Genomic DNA, 24,587 nt, shown 5'->3' with positions numbered 1-24,587 from the left:
TGAAGATCAGTTGGTTAAGAATGCATGAGTCTTTGTCTGGATCTTCTACTTTGATCCATTGGTCTTCTGTCTGTTTTCTGCCAATATGATGCTGTTCTTATTGTTATGGCTATATAGTATAGTTTGAAGTTGGGTATTGTAATGCCTTCAGCATTGGACTTTTTGCTCAGAATTGCTTTAGCTATCTGGGGGTCTTTTGTGTTTCCACATGTATTTCATGATTTTTTTCTATTTTCTGTACAGAAACTAAAATGAGGAGAGAAAAAAACCCAAATCAGTAAAATCAGAAATGCAAAAGGAGAGATAACAACAAACACCATGGAAATCCAGGAAATCATCAGAGACTACTTTGAGAACCTATATTCTAATAAATTTGAAAATCTTGAAGAAATGGACAGATTTCTAGATACTTATGACCATCCAAAATTGAACCAAGAGGGCATTAATCACCTGAATAGATCTATAACACAACAAGAAATTGAAGCAGAAATCAAGAGTCTCCCAAAAAAGAAAAGTCCAGGACCTGACGGATTCTCTGCTGAATTCTATCAGACCTTTAAAGAAGAACTAATACCAACCCTCCTTAAACTGTTCCATGAAATAAAAAGGGAAAGAAAACTGCCTAACTCATTTTATGAAGCAGTATTACACTCATTCCAAAACCAGACAGAGATACCTCCAAAAAGAAGAACTATAAGCCAATCTCCTTAATGAACATTGATGTAAAAATCCTCAACAAAATAATGGCAAACTGAATCCAACAACACATCAGAAAGATCATTCACCACGACCAATTTGGCTTCATCCCAGGGGTGCAGGGATGGTTCAATATACACAAATCTATAAATGTAATACAGCACATTAATAGAAAAAAGACAAAAACCACTTGATCATCTCAATAGATGCAGAAAAAGTCTTTGATAAGATCCAACACCACTTCATGATAAAAGCTCTAAGAAAACTAGGAATAGAAGGAAAATACCTCAACATTATAAGGGCTATATATGACAAACCTACAGCCAACATCATACTTAATGGTGAAAAACTGAAATGATTTCCCTTAAAATCAGGAATGAGACGGGGTGCCCACTATCCCCACTCCTAGTCAACATAGTCCTGGAATTCCTAGCTAGAGCAATTAGGCAAGAAGAAGATACAAAAGGAATACAAATAGGTAAAGAAACTGTCAAAATATCCCTATTTGCAGATGATATGATCATATACCTAAAGACCCAAAAAACTCTACCCCAAAAATCCTAGACACCATAAACAGGTACAGCAAGGTGCCAGGATACAAAATCAACTTACATAAATCATTAGCTTTTCTATACACCAATAACAAACAAACTGAGAAAGAATATAGGGAAACAATTCCATTTACAATAGCCTCAAAAAAATCAAATACCTAGGAGTAAACTTAACAAAGGATGTGAATGACCTCTACAAGGAGCATTACAAACTCCTGAAGAAAGAGATTGAGGAAGACTATAGAAAGTGGAGAGATCTCCCATGCTCATGGATTGGTAGAATCAACATAGTAAAAATGGCTATACTACCGAAAGCAATCTACATGTTTAATGAAATTCCCATCAAATCCCAATGACATTCATCACAGAGACTGAAAAATCTACCCTAAAATTCATTTAGAAACACAAGAGACCACAAATAGCCAAGGCAATACTCAGCAAAAAGAGCACTGCTGGAGGTATTACAATAAGTGACTTCAAACTATATTACAAAGCAATAGCAATAAAAACAGCATGGTACTGGCACAAGAACAGACACGAATACCAGTGGAACAGAATAGAGGACCCGGACATGAATCCACACAACTATGCCCATCTTATTTTTGACAAAGTTGCTAAAAATATACAATGGAGAAAAGACAGCTCCTTTAACAAGTATTGGGAAAAGTGGTTATCTGTCTGCAAAAAACTGAAACTAGATACATGTTTATCACCCTGTACTAGTATCAACTCAAAATGGATCTTAATATCAGACCTGAAACTCTGAACTTGGTACAGGAAGGAGCAGAAAATACTCTGGAAGTAATGGGTATAGGCAAGGACTTCCTCAATAGAATCCCAGCAGCTCAGCAACTAAGAGGAAGAATGGACAAATGGGACTACATAAAACTAAAAAGCTTCTGCACAACAAAGGAAATGGTCTCTTGACAGAAGAGACCACCCACAGAGTGGGAGAAAATATTTGTCAGTTATATGTCAGACAAATGACTGATAACCAGAATATACAGGGAACTCAAAAAACTAAACTCTCCCAAAATCAATGAACCAATAAAGAAATGGGCAACTGAACTAAAGGGAACTTTCTCAATGGAAGAAATTCAAATGGCAAAAAAAACCACATGAAAAAATGCTCACCATCTCTAGCCATAAATGAAATGCAAATTAAAACCACACTAAGATTCCACCTCACCCCTGTTAAAATAGCTATCATCAAAAACACCACTAACAACAAGTGTTGGCGAGGATGTGGGGAAAAAGGAATCCTTGTACACTGCTGGTGGAATGCAAGCTAGTGCAACAACTCTGGAAAAAAATTTGGAAGTTTCTTAAAAATCTAAACATAGATCTGCCATATTATCCAGCAATCCCACTCCTCGGGATATACCCAAAGGAATGTGACACAGGTCACACCCATGAGGGTGTCACACCCAGAGGCACCTGCACACCCATGTTTATTGCAGTGCTATTCACAATAGCCAAGTTATGGAAACAGCCAAGATTCCCCACTACTGATGAATGGATTAAGAAAATGTGGTATTTATACACAATGGAATTTTTCTTAGCCATGAAGAAGGATGAAATCTTTCCATTCACAAGTAAATAGGTGGAACTGGAGAACATCATTCTAAGTGAGGTTAGCCAGCCTCAGAAGACCAAAAATTGTATGTTCTCCCTCATATGCAGACTTTAGATCGAGGGCAAATACAGCAATGTGGTTGGACTTGGGTCACATGATAAGGGGAGAGCACACACGGGAGGTATGGGGATAGGTAAGAAACCCAAAACATGATTTTATTTGATGTCCCCACTGCAGAGGAACTAATACAGAAACTTTAAAGTGACAGAGGTCAATATGAGAAGGGGATCAGAAACTAGTGAAAAGGATAGTTGGAGATGAATGAACTTGGGATGTAACACATTTGTGCATGGAAGCAATGCTAGGAATCTCTCTGTATAGCTATCTTTATCTTAACCAGAAAAAATGCTTTGTCTTTCTTATTATTGCTTATGTTTTCTCTTCAACAAAATTAGAGATAAGTGCAGAACAGATTCTTCCTGGAAGCAGGGCTGAGGGGCGGAGGGAAGGATGTGGATGCAGGGGGGAAAAATGGCCCAAACAATGTATGCACATATGAATAAATGAACAACAAAAAGTCTTTGGTTTCCTTGGTTACATTTGTTCCAAAGTACCTTATTGTTTTTGAGGCTATTATAAATAGGATTGTTTTCCTGATTTCTTTCTCACTCTGTTTGTTGTGGTATGTAAAAAAGTTACTGATTTCTGTATGTTAATTTTGTATCCTGCTACTTTGCCGAGGGTGTTTATGATTTCTAATTTTTTTGGTAGAATTTTTGGGTCTCTTGGATATATGATCACTTCATCTGCAAATAGGGACAGTTTGACATCTTCCTTTCCTATTTGGATCCCTTTTACTTCTTCCTCTTGACTTATTGCTGTAGCTAGGAATTCCAAAACTATATTGAATAGGGGTGGAGAAAGCAGACAGGCTTGTCATGCTCCTGATTTTAATGGGAATAATTTCCATTGTTCTCCATTTAGAATGATGTAGGCTCTATGTTTGTAATATATAGCCTTTATTATGCTGAGGAATATTTCTTCTATTTCTACTTTCTTCAGAGCTTTTATTATGAAAAGGTGTTGGATTTTGTCAAAGGCTTTTTCTGTATCTATTAAGAGGATCATGTGATTTTTTTCCTTACTTCTTTTTTGTACTGTATTATGTATATGGATTTATGTATGTTGAACCATCCTTGCATCCCTGGAATAAAACCTACTTGGTCATGGTGCATGATCTCTTTGACATTTTGTTGTGGCTTTGTATTTGACATCTCTTTCCTGTGTCTGAACACAGTCTTCCCTCTGTGTGTCTGTGTATCATCTTCTGCTTCTTATACCAGCACCAGTCATGTTGGAATGAAATCCAACATTACCTCTTTTAAGACCCTGTCTTCAAATTCAGTCACATTTTGAGGTTATGGGGCTTACAACTTCAACATATAGGAGACACAGTTCAGACCACAAACTCACAGTCGTCTAGACTTTCTCATGTGACTTTATTTTCCCTCTTCTAAGAACAGGAGAAAAATTCCTGCTCATGCTCCCCATGGAAAGGGACTGGGCACAGCAGTCCTCCTGGCTCCCCAAGTTGGACTTCTTTTTTTTTTATGGGTTCTTTTTTTAATTTTTACTTTTTTATTATTCATATGTGCATACAATGCTTGGGTAATTTCTCCCCCCTGCCCCCACCCCCTCCCTTACGACCCACACCACCCCCTCCCTCTCCCCTCTACCCCCTTGATACCCAGCAGAAAAAATTATCTCTAATTTTGTTGAAGAGAGAATATAAGCAATAATAGGAAGGAACAAGGGTTTTTGCTAGTTGAGATAAGGATAGCTATACAGGGAGTTGACTCACATTGATTTCCTGTGCATGTGTGTTAGGTTAATTCTTTTTGATCTAACCTTTTCTCTAGTTCCTGGTCCCTTTCTCCTATTGGCATCAGTTGCTTTTAAGGTATCTGCTTCAGTTTCTCTGCGTTGAGGGCAACAAATGCTAGCTAATTTTTTAGGTGTCTTACCTATCCTCATATCTCCCTTGTGTGCACTCGCTTTTATCTTGTGATCAAAGTTCAATCCCCTTGTTATGTTTGCCCTTGTTCTAATGTCCGCATATGAGGGAGAACATATGATTTTTGGTCTTTTGGGCCAGGCTAACCTCACTCAGAATGATGTTCTCCAGTTCCATCCATTTACCAGCGAATGATAACATTTCATTCTTCTTCATGGCTGCATAAAATTCCATTGTGTATAGATACCACATTTTCTTGATCCATTCGTCAGTAGTGGGGCATCTTGGCTGTTTCCATAACTTGGCTATTGTGAATAGTGTCGCAATAAACATGGGTGTGCAGGTGCCTCTGGAGTAACCTATGTCACAGTCTTTTGGGTATATCCCCAGGAGTGGTATTGCTGGATCAAATGGTAGATCAATGTTTAGCTTTTTAAGTAGCCTCCAAATATTTTTCCAGAGTGGTTGTACTAGTTTACATTCCTACCACAAGTTGGACTTCTTGTAATGTTACCCAACAGTTCCTAGAGGAGCTGACTTTTAAATTCCACATATCCTGAACTGAAATGTGCAGTAAGAGATAACAAGTTGACCCATCTGATGAGGCAGGCCCAGGTCTTAGCCTGTGCTATTAACTTCCCATATTGTTCCCACAACCCTGTGATAAATACTTCTATATCCCCTGTTTGCAGATTGTAAAGCTGAGGTAGAGAGTGGAATTTTCCCACCTACCTTGGCCAGTGGAGAAACTAAGATTCAAATCCATGGCAGCCAGCTACAGATTTCCTTCCTTCCTTCCTTCCTTCCTTCCTTCCTTCCTTCCTTCCTTCCTTCCTTCCTTCCTTCCTTTCTTCCTTTCTTTCTTCCTTCCTTCCTTCCTTTCTTCCTTCCTTCTCTGCCTCCTTCCCTCTTTCCCTCTTCCCTCCCTCACCCACTTCTCTCTCCTTCCTTCCTGAGCTGGACATCAAACCCAGGACCTCACTCCTGTTAAGCCATGCTTTACCACTGAGCTACACTTGCAGATTCCCAGATTCTTTCTTTTAGCCATGCTATTTTACTAAGTCATAACTTCACTCACCACATATCAGACACTGTAGGAAATGGTTTATGACTCTTACTTATGTGATTATTATAGCCTCTCACCCCACCTTACAGATATGGAAATGGAAGCACAAAGATCTCCCAGGTCACCCAATGACAACAGCTAGAGCTTGGATTGAACTCAGGCAATTTCTCTGGAGATTGTGAGTTTAACTCTTGCTTTTCTCAGACACCATGATCTTGATTATATTCCATGAGCATTCTGCAAATTCTGCCAATGATTATGCAGGAATAAGGGGAAGAGGGTTTGTGGTTTTCTTACCCTGGGCTCTTTTGCTTCCTGACAATATGCAAATAGCCATTTGTTTTGGCTAAGCTACTTACATGGAAAACTCAGTTTGTGACAATTTCTTCTGAAATTATCCACTGAACAGAGACTTTAGTGAGGTGTCACACTAAGCAATTTGCTGGATACCTACTATGAGCCAGGAACCGCTGTAGGAATGTGGGGTGCATTGGCGAATCAAAGAGGCAGAGTTGTTGAATTTATGTATTTAGATTCTATCGGGGGAAATCAATACACAGAACAAATAGGTAAACAATATAGTATACTGAAAAGTGAAGAGTGGGAAGGAGGAAATTTCAGCTGGGTAAGGAATTCAGAGAATCTTTAGGAAGAAATGCACTAAAATTAGAAATGTTTGGGTGTGCATCAATGGAAAGGGGAAATTTGAGCAGAGATTAAAAGAAGATGCAAGACTGAACCATGTGACAGCCTGGGGAGGGCTTTCCTGACAGGGCACAGCATGTGCAATTTCTGTCCTTAGAAATTTATGCTTTTGCTCTGGGTATAATGGGAGCATTGCGTGGGTTGGAAGGAGCAGTGGCATGAACTGAGCTGAGATTTATAATGATGATTCCAGCATTTGGTTGAACATAGACTACAACAGAATAGACTGAAGCATCCAGAGCACGGAGGAGGTCATAACATGCATCCAAACAAGAAAAAGTGACTTAAATCAGACAGTGGCGAGTAGAGAAAGAGAAGGAGCTCAGAAAGGATACTTTCTGAGGTGGTACTGACAGAGTTTCCTGCTTCATAGGATTTAGGTGGGAAAGTAAGATTCCAATGTTTGGGGCCTGAACATCTGGAAGAATAAGTATTTCCTCTAAGATCTAGAGGGCTGAGAGTGGAAGTAAGGAGTGCATTTTTAGACATGTTCACTGTAGGGAGTTTGTATACTGCCAAGTAGGCAGATGGACACACAAATCCAGAGTCAGGGGAAAGGATGTTTCCAGATGTGTAAATGTGGGAATCACAGATGTGCACCTGTCAGCACTTTTTCCAGTCCCTAGCTCCTCTCCACATTCTCACCCTACTCTCTCTTCTCTCCTCCATTTTCTCAATTTCTCCCTTCAAGGTTTACCCACATTTGTGTCTTAGAAACTCAGCTTCCTCTCTTCCAATCTTCTCCATCTTATACACTCAGCCATCTCATGATCACAGTGCACTATGGACAGGTCCTGAAGAGGGATATGCCCTCTTGAGAGGCACGTTTGGTTATAAACACTGAAGTGTTTGAGTCTTTCCGGCACAGACCCTGTGAACCACAAATATTCCTGGAGGAGTATCCGAATGTTGGAAAAGAACACAGGATTGATTTGTGGTGACCACACATCTTGTTTGTATCTGCAATATCCTTGCCACTGGAACCTATTAGACTGCTTTTTAGGAAACATAAATGGGGAATGTTCTTGTATTTCTTTAGGGCTCCAGAAATGTGACAATCAATGAGGTAGAGAAATTAAGCTGCAGAGATTTGCACCTTCACTTAAATGATTGGCCCAGAGGTGACTCATGTCCCTTCAACTCATAGCTCATTGTGCAAACAGTCAAGTGGCTCTGAACACCCATCCACAGTTCTTTGCAAAGCACAGATGTAAAGTTGACTTTTCACTTTTTCTTGCCACTGTAGTTGTAGTTCTCCATTGAAGGCATTTAAAAAATAAACATTGTATTAGGATATATTCATTATACAGGGAGAGGATTCACAGTGATATTTCCGATTACTTATATTGTACGTTATTTACATTGCACCCATCGTCTCTCCCCCTCAACCTCCTCCTCACCCCACTTAAAGCAATTGCAAGAGGTTTCTTTGTTCTGTTTCATATAGGCATATGAAGTCCATCTGTCATACACTGTCACCTTAATCTCCTTCCTTCACCCTCCCCACTCTAATAGTGTCCCTCCCCCCTCCACACTGTATCTACTTTACAGTCTTGGTTTTCATTATTAATATTTATATTACCAAGACCATGTCAACTGCAAATAGGGATAGTTTGACTTCTTCCTTTTCTATATGTATGCCTTTTACCTCTTGCTTTTGTTCTATTGCTCTGCCTGTGACTTCCAAAACTATATTGAATAGGCATGGAGAGAGCGGACAGCTCTGTCACATTCCTGACTACAGAGGAATGGTTTTAGTTGTTCTCTATTTAGGATTATGGTGCCTCTATGACTGTCATATATAGCCTTTATTATGTTGAGGAACATTCCTTCTATTCTTAGCTTCTTCAGAGCTTTTATCATGAAAGAGTGTTGGATTTTTTCAAAGGTTTTTTCTGCATCTATTGAGAGGATCCGTGGTTTTTGTCCTTGCTACTGTTTATATGCTGTATTTCATTTATGGATTTAAGTATGTTGAACCATCCTTGCACCCCTGGAATGAAACCTATTTGGCTATGGTGTATAATCTTTTCAATGTGTTGTTGAATTCTGTTTGTCAGTATTTTGTTGAGAATCTTTGTATCTATATTCATTAAAGATATTGTCTATAATTCTATTTTCTGGTTACATCTTTATTGGGTTTTGGAATGAGTATAATGCTGGCTTCACACTGAATTGGGTAGTTTTCCTTCCCTTTCTATTTTCTGGAAAAATTTGAGGAGTATTGGTGGTGGTTCTTAGAGGTTTGGTAAAATTCAGCCGTGAATCCTTCAGGCTCTTCTTTGTAGGGAGATTATTACAGCTAGGACTATTGAGGTGTTCAAGATCTTCTTGGTTCAATTTTGGTTGGCTATATTCACCTAGGAGTTTATCCATTTCATACAGATTTTCCAGTTTACTTGAATATAAGTTTTCAAAGTACACTCTAATGATTCTCTGGATTTTGTTAATATTTGTGCTCATATCCCCTTTTTCACCTCTGATTTTTAATTTGGGTCTTTTCCCTTCTCCGTTTTGTCATGTTGGCTAAGGATTTGTCAATCTTGTTCATCTTTGCACAGAGCCAACTATCTGTTTCATTGATTCTTTGTGTAGTTATTTTTGGTTACAATCTCATTGATCTCAGCCCTGATCTTTTTATTTCTCTCTGCCTGCTGGTTTAGGGTTTGGTTTGTTCTTGTTTTTCTAGGAGCTTCAAGTACATAATTAGGTTGTTTTTAATGTAGAAGCACTTATAGGTATATATTTTTCCCTTAACATGTTTTTTGCTGTGTCGCACTGAATCTGGTATTTTCATTTTCATTGGATTCTAGGGTATTTAAAATTTCTTCCCTTATTTCTTCAGTCACCCACACTGGTTTTTCAGCTGTGTGTTGTTCAGTCTCCATGTGTGGTAAGAGAATACCAACTCTCATCCCTGATTTTAGAGGAAACACTTTCAGTTTAACCCCAAGAAGTATGATATTGGCTATGAATTTGTCGTATTTATCCTTATTTTGCTGAGGGTTGGGATTCTATACTCAGTTCATTCAGGGCTTTGTCATGAAGGGATGTGGAGTTTTAACAAAAGCTTTTTCTGGATCTATTAGGATGGTCGTGTGATTTCTATCCTTTACTCTCTTTAAATGCTGTACTTTACTTATTGATTTATCAGTATTGAGCCATTCTTTCATCACTAGAATAAACCCAGCCTGTTCGTGGTCTATGATCATTTTAAAGTGTGGTTGGAATTGATTTGCAAGAATTTGTTGAGGAATTTTGCATCTATGTGTTTTGGGTATATTGGTCATTTTTTGTTATGTTCTTGCAGGTTTTGGTATTAGGATTATCCTGGCTTCATAGAATGTGTTTGGAAACATTTTTTACTTTTCACTTTTATGAAACATTTTGAAGAGCATTGGTGATATTTCTTTAAAAGTCCTTTACATTTCCACTATGAATCCATCCTTTCATGGGCATTTCTTTGTTGGGAGCTTTTAAATTATAATTTCAATTTCACTACTTGTTATTGATCTACTTAGATTTCCTACAACCTTGATTCAATTATGTAGGTCACATGTGTCTGGAAATTTGTCAATTTCCTCAGATTTTCTAGTTAATTTGGCTATGAATTTCCAAGTATTCCACAATACTGCCCTGGGTTTCAGAGGTATCTGTTAGGATATTCCCATTTTCACCTTTCACTTTATTTGTTTTGGCCTTCTCTGTTTCTTCTGGTTAGCATGGCTCAAGATTTGTCAATTTTGTGCTTTCAAAGATCCAACTCTTTGTTTCATTGATCCTTTATTTGGATCTTTTGGTTTCTTTTTCATTTATTTCCTCATGGATCTTTATTATTTCTTTCTTTCTACTAATTTCGAGGTTGTTTTGTTCTTGTTTTTCTAAGACATCAAGATTTATCATTCTTTATTTGGCAACTTTCTTTTTTATTGTAAGAAATTATATGTGTAAACTTTTCTCTTAGAACTGTTTTCAGTGCATCCCACAGATTCTCATATGTTGTACATTCCTTTTGCTTTGTTACAGGGATTTTTAAATCCTCCTTCCCCAATTTCTTCACTGTTCATTCTGAAGTGTATTTTGCATTTTCTGTGTGTTTGGATAATTTCTGCAGTTTATCTTGCTATTCTAGTTTCATTGTATGATGGTCTGATGAGATGGAAAAATTATTTCAGTTTTTTTGTATTTCTTAAGACTTCCTGTATGGTCTAAAATATCTTCTATTTTGGAGAAAGTTCTATGTGCTGATGGAATAATGTTTTTCCCTCATTGGAATGAATATTCTATGGAAGTCTTTAAGTCCATTTGATCTCTAGTGTCCTTGAACTCTGAGGCTTCCTTGTTGAGTATGTCTGACTGACCTATTTATGAGCATGACATATTGAAGTCACACACAATTACTGTATTGAGGCCTAGATTGTCCTTTATGCTCCATAGTGTGTTTTGATAAAAAGTGAGTTCACCACTGTTCAGTGTGAATATTTTTACAATTATTGTATCTTCTTAATGGATTGTCTCTTTATTTACATGTAATGACCTTCTTTGTCTCTTCTGACCATTTTTGTCTTGAAGTCTTTTCTATTGGATATGAGGATAACTACTTTTCTTCCTTTCATGTTATATTTGTTAGAAATAATATTTTCCATCCTTTCCCTTTCTATATATATTTTGCCTATTTGGTAAATTTAATGCAGGCAGGTAATTGTTGGGTCTTTTTTTAATACAAGTCAGCAGTTTAAAAGATGACTTTCTTTTTAAATTTCTTTCCTTGCCTTTTTTTGGTAGTACTAGAGATTGAATTCAGAGTCTAACACTTTGGCCATGGAGCCAGAATCCAACCTTAAGAATTTTTTAATTAATTGGAAAATTAAAGCCATTTTCATTTAGACTTATTTTCAAAGGTATGTACTAGTTCCTGTAATTTTGTTCTTTTCTCCTGGTTATTGTCAATACTCTGTATTCATTTTTGCCTTTATTTTTCTTAGAGTTTTGATGGAATTACTGAATGAATCATGTTTGATTCTTTCCTAGTTCTTACATGTTTATCTATGCTTCTCGTGAGATTTATTCTTTCCCATGCTCTTGTGATAGTGTTTATCTTGCTTCCTCTTCTGAGTTTTGGATTCTTTTTAGTATCATCTATGGTGCTGGTACAGTAGCAATGAATTCATTTTTGCTTCTATTGGAAGGCCTCTATTTCTCCTTTGACTCCCATGGATAATTTTGTGGTTGTCGTAATCTGGATTGGCAGTTATTTTATTTCAGGGCTTGAATTATATTATTCTATGCCCTTTAAGCCTTTTGAGTTTCTGTGAAAACACTGCTGTTATTCTGATGGATTTGCCTTTGTATGTGACTTGGCAATTCTCTCTTGCAATGTCCAATATTCTTTCTTTACTCTGTATTTTTGCCAGTTTAACTGTCATATGACAGGGAAAATTTCCTTTTTTGGTCATGTCTATTTCAAGTTCTAAATGCCTCCTGTACTTGGATATCATTTCTTTCCTCAGATTGAAAAATTATCTGCTGTTAGTTAACTGCATGGGTTTTCTGTGCTTTTAACCTTTACGTCTGTTAATTTATCTATCCCAATTTTCCATCAATTTAGACTTTTCATTGTTTTCTAAGGTCTTCAGTGTTCATTTCATAATGTCTTCTTTTCTTTACTACTGTCAGATGTGATAACTCATCAGTTTTGTCTTAGAATCCTGATACTCTTTGTTCTATGAGATCTGATGGGAATTTTTAGTATAGTGTTCTTTATTAGGAAAGCAGAATGACACCTTGAGGAGTGAGGTGGGCAGTTCAGATAAAGTTTGACTGCCTGGAAGCTGTCACGGTGTGGAGATTTATCCAATAGGATGAGATTTCTAGGTGGCACAAAACAAAACTGCAGGCTCTCCTCTTGTGGCCCTCCCCAAAGTTGTTTGACCACTGCTTGTGCTTTTGATCTTTCTTGCCCTTTCAACTTGATATCTTTGGCCCTTCCCATTTGAATCTCTTTCCCCTACTGTGGTTTAAACTTGACATGGGAAATAGGTTGGCTCCATAAAGAGAACATAGGACCATTTCTTAACCTTTGATCCAGGGCATGGGTCTGTCTATATGGGGGTTTTAGAAAGAAGTCTTATAACCTGGGGCATTTCTCCATTCTAGCTTGCGTTTTATGTATCTACCTACACTAACATTCCCCCCTCCTAGGAGGTGAGGACACTGAATTATTTTAAGGGTATGGAGAGTGAGATCCATCTGTCTACTTCTTGTTGACAGGGAGTAGAGGAGGTACTTAGGGTCCAGAGTCTTGCTCTGTCAGTACACAGGAAAGTTGATTATGCTCAGGCAGCAATAGCTGCTGAGAACAGGGCCTTTCCATTGCTGGACCTGAGGTCTCCAATTGTCACAAACAAAGTAACCATCATATCCAGGGCTGAAAAGTGGGAATTTGTTAGTATTGTCTGAAGATGGAAATATTCTGTAACACCTTTAGCAAATCAGAGTCATGACACCAAAATGTTACTTTTGGATGGAGTATTCCAATATTCCTCAGTTCTTGCATACAATATCTAGGATTAGGATGCTGCTCCAAGTGCAGTAAAAGAACCAGAAAAAATAAGAATATGGTAGAGTGACTTAAGAAAAGTTGAATTATACCTCAAGATGAGAAGGTGGGCAGTTCCTTGATCTAGTCTGTTGATGAAGCTTTCAATTTTTATTTCACTTATTGAGCTTCTCATTACTATTATTTCTGTTTGATTCTTTTTCGGAAACTCTGTTGAATTGTTCTTTATGGCAGTATAGAGATTTGAACTCAGTGTCTCATGCTTGCTAGGCAGGTGATCTCCCACTTGGTCCACACTCTCAGCTCTTACTGAGGATGTTTGAAACTAAAATCATGAGAAATATTAGTGTATAGTTTTCTTTCTTTCCATGCTTCATCTACTTTTGCTCTTGAGGTAAAAATTGCCACATAAAGTGAGCTGGGAAATGTCCCCTTTTCTTCTATTTTTGGAAAAGATTGCATGAAATTCATGTTCAGTAAAATTTCCAAATGGTTCTGGGTATCTCATATATTCTGTTATCTCCTCAAAAACATAGGCCTTTCCACTCCTTTGTCATCCTCAGATATTGGACTTGCTCCTCCCTTAATCTTTTCAACACCTCAATTAACCCAATAATGAGGTTTTAGGGACTCAAAGCCTCTAACAACCTCAATCAATGAGCTAGAGGAAGAGATTTCACATGCCTGCTAGGATTTTTCAACATATAAAAGCAGAATAAGCAGAGCTTGGCTTCCATCATTGACCTGAAAAGACTAGAAGTGACCACATCTGGCCAATGTTGCGCTGCCACTCAAATCTCTGCAACATTTTATCAGTTACCCTGACGGAATGTCTGTGGTTCTCCTGACTTTGCTGTGGAATGCTTCATATAATACTGGAAGACACTTCCTTTCTCCTTCCTGCAGAGGAGTCAGAGTGGCTTAGAAAGGGATTAGAGTTTTGGAGATGGCAAAGATTTGTGCTTCAGTGGATGCAAGGGGCTCTAAAGGAGATTTAGGTGTGGGGAATCTCTCCAGGAGGAACAGCTATGTGTCTAGAGAACATATCAGGGAGAGTCAGGGCTCCTGTTTTCTGTGCTGGGTCAGGGACCAACTCTTGAGACAGAGAGTGGAAAAGGTTGGGGGGGGAAAGCCTCCCAGAATGAGGGAGGAACAACATATTGGCCCATGTCATTCCCACCTCTGGAATGGATTTACCCAAGCAAAATAGTTGTGAGTTAAGACTCTCAACCCACACTTGGCTGGTGACCTTTTAATGCTTAAGACTCCATCACCAGGTACTGGTTTCTATGACTTTTTCCACATGGCCTCCTTGTGATCTCTGTTACTGCCTTATGGTACCACTACATATCAAGGAATGGAATCAGTGATAGAAGATGAGAAAGCAAAGCAAATCCTGGATATCTCTGTGAGATTACGCGACTCTCCTTCCTCCAATGACATCACTTTCCTATCCATAACTATGCACAGATGAATTCCAACTGGAATGCAAATCCAGCCTCCATTATCCTACCCTTCTTCCCATGCCCAAGAAACTTACCATCTCTTAATATATTCCACACTCTCTCTGGAGTGTCATTCTAAAGAGAGATAGTCAACAGCATCAGCTTTGGAGCCAGATACACTCTGGATTCACATCCTGAATCTACCTTGTAGTAGCTGAGAAATCTTAAGCCCATGATGTAGATCTGTATAATCTGCAACCCACATTTGTGTCCCTCAGATACCAAAATCTGAGTTTAAATATGCTCTCAGAGACATTGTCTTCCCTTTCCTTATTCGTGCTAATTATTGAATAAGGAAAAGTGTTATGTTAATTTGAAATTCCACATTTAGGAGAAACCAACATCCTCAATGACATTCGCTCACCTATTTTATAAGGTTTTGGGAAATCTACACTTTTTCAGGTCTCTTCTGGCTACTGAGGTGACAGATGGTCCCTTCTCAATCAGAGTTAGTGAACATAGACAAATACAGGTGGTTTCACTTTTGTGTTGATACATATGAATTTTAGTGACCACCATTAATACCACTTGTGCCCTCATTACATGGCTCAAATTTTAATTAGTACAGTAAACATCTGTGATTGCATAACACATGAACTTCCAGGCTGAATCTTCAGTGCACAAATCACTATGTGAGTAACAAGTTCTTATGATGATCAGTGATCAGTCACATTACTACTTTCTAAGTCTGCTGGTATTGGCTGGTCCCTTGAGTGTCTTCCTCAGCTTTACAAAAGACAGCAGAGCCTGAACTTGTGTTGCCTCTTTGTCTTCCAGCTATAAATCCACAAGGCTTTTACAGAAATGAACAATTGAAACAAGGAATAGGAAAAAAGGAGGAAAGGTGCAATCCAGAAACCAGAAGATATAATGTTGAAGGTGAGATTCAAATTGAATGAAAGTGGTCTTACAGAACTCCTAAGTAGCTGACTGTGATGTGTTAGCACTTACTTTCTCTGGGGGACTTAACACAGGCATCCAGAGGAAGTTAGTGAGGGTGAACTACAAACATCAATAAGTGACATGTTCTCATATTTCCAGAGACCCTGTGGCAGACATAGGGGAGGGGTTAGATGCTCCCACAATGGTCCTGGAAGAGATGGAGCTTGCTGGAGTTGAGCCTTGTGCAGACTGTGGACACAGTTCAGTGTTGTGCAGAGGTGGGTGGGAAAGGCATTGGGGGAACCCACTGTGAAATTGTCAGGACTTTGCAATTGGGATATCAAAGGATTGGTAACTGGAAACTGACCATATTTTCTGTGTTTGTATAACAGGAATATACAAGCACAACAAATCAGCAATTTTAATCTATTCAGAGTCAATGTTTAAATATTTGGGAACTCTCCATTGGACTTAAGCATTTTTTGGCAGGACTGGTTTTTTAACTCAGAGCTTCACATTGCTAGGCAGGGGCTCTACTGTTTGAGCCATGCTTCCAGTGCAGAACATAAGCATTTGAGAGACAAATTGAATACAGGGCATAAAAGCAGCTGAAAGCACCCATTTCTATTATGGGGATCAGGAGATCTTTCTTCTTTTTCCCCATTTCTCCCTACTTTTATCCCATTATACTACATTCCTTTCCTAACACAATTTACTATCATTTTAACTATAAAAAAAAAGCAACTGAATGAAAAATTCAAAGGTTTTTTTCAACTGTCGAAAGGACTGGGAAGAAGGCAGGGTACGACAGGAAAGTGTGTTTTTATCTCAGAGGAGGAGAGTAGATTCTTTGGTGAAGAGGGTCAAGGAATAGGATACATGGATAAAGAGGAAGGAAATACTTTTCTTTATTCCTGTAACCTTTTGGGTTTTTTGATGGCACTGGGGTTTGAACATGGGGCTCATGTTTGCTAAGCAGTGCTCTACTGCTTGAGACACTCTGCCAGTACTGAGAACAATTTTTCTCCTTAAACCCATGATGGGGGTTCATCTGAGAACCTCAGCAGGCTGAGAAGCTGGTGTACACAAGAATCCTGAAGCCAGATGAAGTCTGGAGGGTGTGCACTAGAGTGTGTCATGATGATCCTAGAGGCCTTGGATGGGAGATTCCCTGATGTGCTCACACTCGGCTGGTTTCTTACATCTTCGGGAGGGGTCCTGAGTCAGGCCCAGAGCCAGTTCAGGTGTCTGCTCAGGAACAGGAATCTCCTCTACATTAAGGGCCATGCAGAAGAGCAGCAGGAACCTGTAGCCAGTGGTGTCCATAGAGCAGTGCATGTGGATCAGAATCCACAGAAGCTTCTCATCAACTCCTGTCCCATGCCGAGCCTCTCCAGTCAAGGGGCAGCATGAGGCAAGGGATGGAGGAAGGAGCTGTGGAGAAATATGTCACATTGACTGCTCCTTATATTCTTGCATTGTCTTCAGGATGCTCTACATCCCTGGTGCAGTACTCATCCTGGGATGCCTGACATGAATGGACAGGCCACCCCTAGGACAGGAATGCAAACGTAGCCTGCTGCTTGTGTCCTGACTCTATATCTATCCTTTCTACTTGGTCACAGAGATGGCCAGAACAGGAACAACCCACAGAGTAGCCCGTGTGGAGCTTCCCAATTTTGCTACAAATTCTGGATTAATTCTTCTCCTAGGAATCACCAGCTGTCAACTAATCTAGAGGTCACCTCCACTGGGAATAGGCAGTACTTTGTTCCTCAGTGACAGCCCTCGGCCCACACCTCCATGAAGCCCTTTGACTCTATGGACACCTTGTGCAAACCCTTGACCTCTCCCCTCCTACAACCCCCACACTTCCTGGGAGCTTGGAGCCTGTTAGAGTTCCATGAGACTCCCAAGGTGCTGAGGGACATGTGTCACCTACTCTAGACTCCACTGACTCAGACAGCGTATGATGGGAACTAGCCACCTGGTAACCCAGCCCCTTCCTCAGTAGCCCTTGGCCTGCATTCCCTCTCCCAAACTTACGCTTAAGCCTTCTGCTTCTTGCAGATGTAGACAGCAGAAACTCCAACTGCCACCAACACCTTGATGCTGAGGAGTAGGGCGATGAGGAGAAGAGCAGAAATAGAAGACACACTTTTACCTGGAAATCAAGGAACAGGAAAAGGCTTAGAGTGCCCACTGGGTTCCTTTCCCAGGAGCCTCATTTGCCCATCTGAAGCTCCCTATTTCCATCAACCTCTGAAGATCTTGAATGTGGCACTGTCCTGGCTGTGCTGGTTCAAGCCTGAGGCAGTGAGCAAGATAAAGAGGTTCCTCCTTCCGACTCATCCCTGCCTCAACCCACCAAGTTTTCCTCCTAGGGGAATGGGTTGAGGCGAATACTCAGTGACACATTACCTATGCGTGGAATGTGAATTCCATTTTGATCCTCATAATTCTTTTGGGCAAGTATTATCACCTTGATTGGGAAATCAAGCAGAGAGTTTAGGGAGGGTCAAGAGATTTGTGGGACCAACTCCAGAGAAGCCATCTCTGCTGTCTTGTAGAGTCATCGCTAAGACTGTTTCCTGGGATCAAGGCAATTCCAGCCTCCCAGGGCCACAGGAACAATTGTGAACAAGGCATGCACATGGAGTGAGAGGGTTACATGGGAAGAGAGTTGCCAAGTGTCCTCCTTAGGACTGGGTTGAGCTGGAGGGCCCAATTTTCTCAGTAGCCAGGGAATCATTTTAAGGGAGGCAAGCTTATGAAATCACTGCCTGAAAAACACCCAGGTGAGTCAAGACAACATGTATCTTGTTAGTGAAAAAAGAGAATAGGTCGTTAACTGAAATAGAGCAAGTAAAGTTAGGACCAAGAGCCCCCTGGAAACTTCCATTGTAACCTCAGTTACTGAGTCAAACCAGAAAGATGACATCATCACCTTAGCAACTCATTTCCCTAGCAATGCACCCTCCCGCCAGAACTCAGGTGGGTGGGAAAGGGGAAAGGCAGGAGGGACCTAGATATGAACAGATGAGACCACGGTCTGATCAGAAGGTTGTGGCACAACCAACCAGAATGCTGCTTTCCACACACCTAATTATCATAGAAAACATGCTACTCCCAGGACAAAACACGTTAAAAGTCCCCAGACCCAAAATTCACTGGCACTGCACTTGATACCACTCCTCCACTCCCTGCTAATGTGGGAGCTTTGTTCATTCTCTTAATAAATTTCCTGTCTCTACTCTTGCCCTCTGTGTCTGTGAGTTGCATTCATTGCACTCATGAGACAAATTATCAGGAACTCTCTGCCTCTGAGATAACAGAGCTGTGACCCTAACTAGTTCCCAATTGCACAAGATTCAATTTTCACTAGGGAGGGGCCTCACTCATCATCCCTAGCATGACACCTGTTACCTTGACTACAGCGACACCCTCGCTTCCAGTGTCAATGTCATCTGAAACCTCTCTGATGTCATAGGAAGAACTGGGGAAGCAGGTATTTGGTCTTTGCACTTCTACAATGCACTATTTTTGCTTTTAAAGTTAAACAGTAACTAAAATATGGTTTTTATAAATGAAATCATACTGATGGATCCTTAGAAGGTGTGCAGGACTAACCCTGTGTGGCTGGTGGGGTCAGGAAGCCAACAGATCCCAGCTGAGTGACTCTGGGACACTCAGGTGAGTAGACCTCCATTGCTTAAGTCTACTTTGTGTCTTCCATAGTGACTACCCACAAGCAAGAGTCACTGAATCATCTGACAGAGTCTAACTCTTCCCAACAATTAAAACTTCTCAAATGTCCTCCTTACCTTCAGGCTGTCAATCTGCTACATCATTTGATTTGCCCCACTGAAGGTCACAGCATTACCCTCAGGCCTGCTTCTCCATTCCTCAGGTGTGTTGACCCCAACAGTACTCCAGAATGTTCCCTTCTCTCCTGTGTCCATCTGAACATGTGCTTCCTGGGGAAACTGACCTCGAGGAGGGCCTGGGGAGAAGACTCAAATGCACATCTGGCTGGAATGAAACCCAAGCACTGGTGGTAGCATCAGCATGGCTGCTACTGTGTTTAGTTGACATGCAATTGTTAAAGGTTTCTCTGACAGTGAACAGGATGGTGAAGCCACATGAAGGAAATTCCTTGGCATTAGGTATTTGAACAGGAATTGGGAACTGGTGATTGGCATTGAATGATTCTCTCTGGGCTTCAGTCCTTTTGGGAAAGACAAGGAAATGCTAAGAGTAAATGGTCAGAAGTTAGAGGTTAAGTGTGGAGTCAAAGGACTTCTTGGTAGCAGTACAGAATCCTTTCTCCTGAAGCCAGAGGGCAGCAAAAGCAGAGGCTCAGGCTCCACACATAATTGAAAGCAAAAGAGCTACAGAGGATGCTGGATCCTCAAATAGAAGTGGCTGTCCTCAAATAGAAGTGCTGGACAGGGCCCTTCTGTTCAGATGTATGGTACCACAAGAATGAGAGTAGGGACATAGGGACCAAAGCTCAAAGTCTGCAGTCAGCTTCTGGGTGCTGAGAACAACTGCAGCAGAATAGCCACAAATTACCTACAATCCAAAAATAACCAAGAACATCTATTGGTGGAGTGTGGTGGCCTACTCTATAATCCCACACTCAAGAATCTGAGTCAGAAGGATCAAAGTTTGAGGCCAGACTAGGCTACATAGCTTGATCCTGTCTTAAGCAAAAGAGAAAAGAAAACAAAATTCACCTATTGTAACATGTAATGTTCATTGTAACCCCAGCATGGAGACATGGAATAGGAATGCCTGTGGTCACACCTTATTGATCAGGACCACAGTTCTCATTGGCTGACCTTACTAATTACTATTTTTATACTGGTACTCAGGCTTAGCATTTTAAATTAAAGAACATATAACTTCATAAAAGATTTCTTGAAGCCCAGATGTATCACAGGAGAATGTGACCAAGAATTTAAAGATAATTTAAAATCAAATTTGCTGTACAAAAAAGACATAAAAGTAATTTTTTAAAATATAAATGTGTATTCTATTTTAGATGATTGGAAAGGTTTATTGTAAACTGTATTATCTGTGATCATGATATTGGTTTTGTAGATCAAGGTCTTTCGTCACTTGCCCACCCAATGTCAACTCCACTGCACTGCATGTGCACCATGACTAAGTTCTTGGCTGGCATGATTATGCAGCTTCCACACATCTCTTATGAACAAGAAATTGCCCTCCATTGCTTGTCTCTACTCTTCCATAGGTAAATCCGTGATCCAGTGTGGACCCAAGGATTAGGCCCATGGCACAAGACATGCTGGAAGGAACCTGGACCTTGAAAAAGTGGGAGTGGAGAGACACAACTAGTATTACATGAGAGGAAAATAATACATATTTGGTGACAGGAAGAGGGACTCAGGCCAACTGTAGGTCCTTGTGACAATGACCAATGGAGAGGGATCATTGCATTAAATAGTATAAATTTGACATGCAGGTTGGTGGTGGCCCTGTTGTTAGGAACCTTGGGTCCCTTGATTAGTTTAGGCCACTTACCTGGCCTAAGGGCAAGGGACATCAATAGCAACTTTCCTGATTGCTTCCCAGTCCTAGTTTCCCTTTCTGTAAAATTGTGAACTCAGAAGGAAGTTGGAGAAGGAGAGGTGACCACAGATAAACTTGTATTTCCGGGTGGTGAATATGTGGTGAGGGGTGGGACTATTTTGAGTCCATTGTCACAAGTCAGGAGACAGGAGGCCCTGTTGGGACCATGCCTAGCACCCTTTGGATGCCTAGCCACACTTAAACCCACGTCCTTAGGTAGTTCGTTTGGAGTTATACCAGCAGGTGCCAGGGACTGCTGGGTGAGGATCCAGATCTATGTGAAAGTCTAAGTTGAGATGGAGACTGGGGTGGTTAAAAAGAGTAAGAATGGGGGAGAGGGCCAAGGGAAGCAGAGGGTAACAACAGTTAGGTGAGGAAGGCAAGAGGGGGGAAATGATAGGATAGGCAATCCCCTTCCCTCTCTTCTGTCTTCATTAACATTTTTTGATGTCAAAAGATCCATTGATATGTCTGAAACTTACCTGTACTAACCTTTGGAATATGGGAACTGAGGGAAGAAAGGTTCCCTCAGTCATATTGTATATCTTGTAGACTTATGGATTTTTCTATAATAACTATGAATACTACTTTTAACATGTAGAAAGAGATAAAATTTTTTCTTAAAAGAGCTGGTCAGCTGGGGTGGTGTCTTACCAGGGGTGGTATCTGAGACCTCCTGTGCATGGGGGGACAGGCCTGCTGGGCATGAGGTGCCAGGCCATCAGGCCCTCGGGCAAAAGCCCTGAGGAGGAGCAGGCTTAGTGGCAAGGTGTGGACTTGGGTAAGGAGTCAGGGTCATCTACCTCAGATGGTGTCAGACAAGTTGGCAGTCCCACGAAGAGGGGCCTCCTGCAAGGTGACATGGGCCACCTCACAGATGACCTGAGAGAGGACATCCCCGGGGTCCAGTGCCACCTGAGTTGTGCTGGAGATGCGGTAGGAGATGCTTTCTCCTGTGGGATCCACATTGGTCTGGAAGTTGGAGAGCACATTCCCATTTTTGAACCACTTCAGGGCGACATTCCGGGGGAAGAAGCCATGGGACTTGCAGGTGAAGCTCACTGTCTGCCCAGGTGTAGACCTGGTCCCAGGGCCCGATACCATAGGTGGAGAGGGTCTGGCTACAAAGAGCATTTGACAAGAGACATGATTGTGATGGCCACCCCTGACCACAAGGGAGTGATGCTCTGAGCAACCTTCCTAGACAGTATTATTTTGTGTTTGTAGGGAGCTGGGAATAAAATCCAGGGAGTCATGAATGCTAAGCACTTTCTCTGCTTGTTGGCTAAGTCCTCTGCCATAGACAATATTTGTTAATCCTCCAAATAATGCTGGGGTGTGGTTCTGCCTTATCCTCCTGTTGTGACCTTGTCCTACTGTCTCCAGAGGTAGCACACCTGTTTACCCAGGCAGTGAGGAAGGGCAAATCCAGGTCAATTTCAGCCTGAGGTCTAACTTCTTCTCTCTGCACTAAGGGATCCACCAATCTGGGCACAGGAAGGAAATAGTGACCTGTCTCATGTTTTATATTAACTGCTCTCTATTTGGTTCCCCTGGACACCTTGCCATCCTAGGTGAAACAATTCTAGAAGTGAACACAATGGACAAAGTACAACATGGGACAACAGGAATGCTGGAACCCTGCTGGCCATCGAAGGGTGCAATGCCCACAACCCTGTGCTGAGCCTGTGAAATGGGCGGTGATTTTTCTCATTCCTGGGCCACAGGAGGATGAAGTGAGGCCCTGGAAGCTTTTCATGTTGCATAACACACAGGACCTGCTTCTCACACAGGAATGCACAGCCCTGCCTTCCATATAGACTCCATCCATCCAGAGCTCTCCTTGCAGAAACCTATGACTCACTCCTTGATTTTCCTTCTTTCCACAAACACGCCAGGGGTCTAACCTATACTCAGTCCTGAACTTGAAAGGGAGAGGTTAAAGGATGCTTTCTGAATCTGAGTGCTTTTCCTGGGACTGTTTGGGGTTAGGATCACAGATCACAGAGTGCTGAGGAATCCAGGGTGGATTCTTAATTAACTCCAAGTCCCCCAGATACAGGTGCTCTGAGCAGGCAGGGGCACTTCCTGGTCATGAGAGCACACAAATGCATGATGGGAAGTGGGAGGCAGAGTCTCCTGATGGCCAATTATTACCCAGCCCATTCTCCAATAGGCATTAGACTAGCCATATCACAGATAATTGTAAATGTTGATTTCCTACCTATCACCCTCACTTGAAGAAATAAGTCATCAAGACAGCAGCAGCCACAAGATCCTGATGGTACCCTGGACTGTAATTAGTTGATTAATTAAGGGTTTCTGTGCATCCTGATCTGGCCTGATCAGGGCTCCTTCTGAGCCCCTAAGCTCCCCCATACTCAAGCAGCTCTGTGAGAGCAACAGATTGTAAGCTCCTTGTGGGACAAAGCTGTGAGAGGGACATGCCCAGCCAATGGGACAAGGAGGAAAAAGCACAGTTCATCTCATCCAGACAGGCTGATTAATTTTACAGTGTCCTCCTGATCTTGGTGTTCTTCATCTTCTAAGCTTCAGTGTATTCATCTGTACAAAGTGGAAAAACCACAACCCTGGGAAGATGAGCAAGGATTGATTGAACACAGTGACGTGTTATATTGTAGTTGCTTGATGAATAACACCTATGACTACACACACATTCATTCTTTACATAGCCAGCAGGCACAACAAAACCAGAGAAACACCAGTAAAGGTCTCCATCCTGTTTCTGCTGCTCCCATGAGAAACCAGAATGAGGAAGGGCAGAAATCACTGTATCAGGCCCCTCTCCTCTACTAATAATTTCCTCAGGAACAGAGTTTGTGAAGTGGTTTTCTCATCACAAAGAGATTCACAGGCATTTCCCCAGAGGAGCTCTTTACAGAAAGCTGGACGCTCTGTGCAAGGAGGAGGACAAAGTACATTGGGTGACATTGAGGCATGGGAGGCATGGGAGAGTCTTGTTCACAGTGGGGATTCACTGGGCTCCAGCACCAGTTCAAATGCAGACCTCTGTGAGATGGGGAAGTTCCAACTGAGGCTGGGGTCTGAGCAGCACACTGTCTGGGCTGCTGACTGGGAGATGTGCCCACCGTGCCCGGCACATGCTATTCTGAAGTGGTCACACTGAAAAGGAGTTCTGACACCCCAGGGCCATGGGGGACCAAAATGCCTGTAGGTTAAAAGCCACTTTCCCCCTCTGATCTCAGGAGTTGTCATCTCTCAAGAGTTGTGAGCCCTGGCTCTGTTTGAGAATCTTCTGGAGTAATCAGTCTTCAGATGCCCAGACCCTCATCAGAGCAACTGAGACAAATTTCCAGACTGGAGTCTGGGTCTGGGATTTATTTCAGGTTCCCAGGTATTCCAATGAGCAGCAGGTGGACATCACCCGACCCCCCCCATCCCATTGACACCTTG

At 41.2% G+C, this 24,587-nt stretch overlaps 1 long non-coding RNA gene and 1 pseudogene across 1 annotated transcript; both read right to left on the bottom strand.

Annotated features, from left to right (window-relative positions):
- Positions 1-24,587, bottom strand: part of LOC109700537 (signal-regulatory protein beta-1-like) — a 102,922-nt pseudogene that overhangs the window by 71,334 nt on the left and 7,001 nt on the right.
- On the bottom strand, positions 14,598-21,938 carry LOC141423385 (uncharacterized). The gene is made up of 3 exons (XR_012448201.1): positions 19,379-21,938; positions 17,601-17,718; positions 14,598-16,988 (listed from the first exon to the last, which is right to left on the bottom strand). It is a non-coding gene; the product is annotated as an uncharacterized lncRNA (long non-coding RNA).

Source organism: Castor canadensis, chromosome 5, assembly GCF_047511655.1.
Source record: "Castor canadensis chromosome 5, mCasCan1.hap1v2, whole genome shotgun sequence".
Taxonomy (NCBI): Eukaryota; Metazoa; Chordata; class Mammalia; order Rodentia; family Castoridae; genus Castor; species Castor canadensis.
This window is presented reverse-complemented; position numbering and strand designations above follow the sequence as displayed.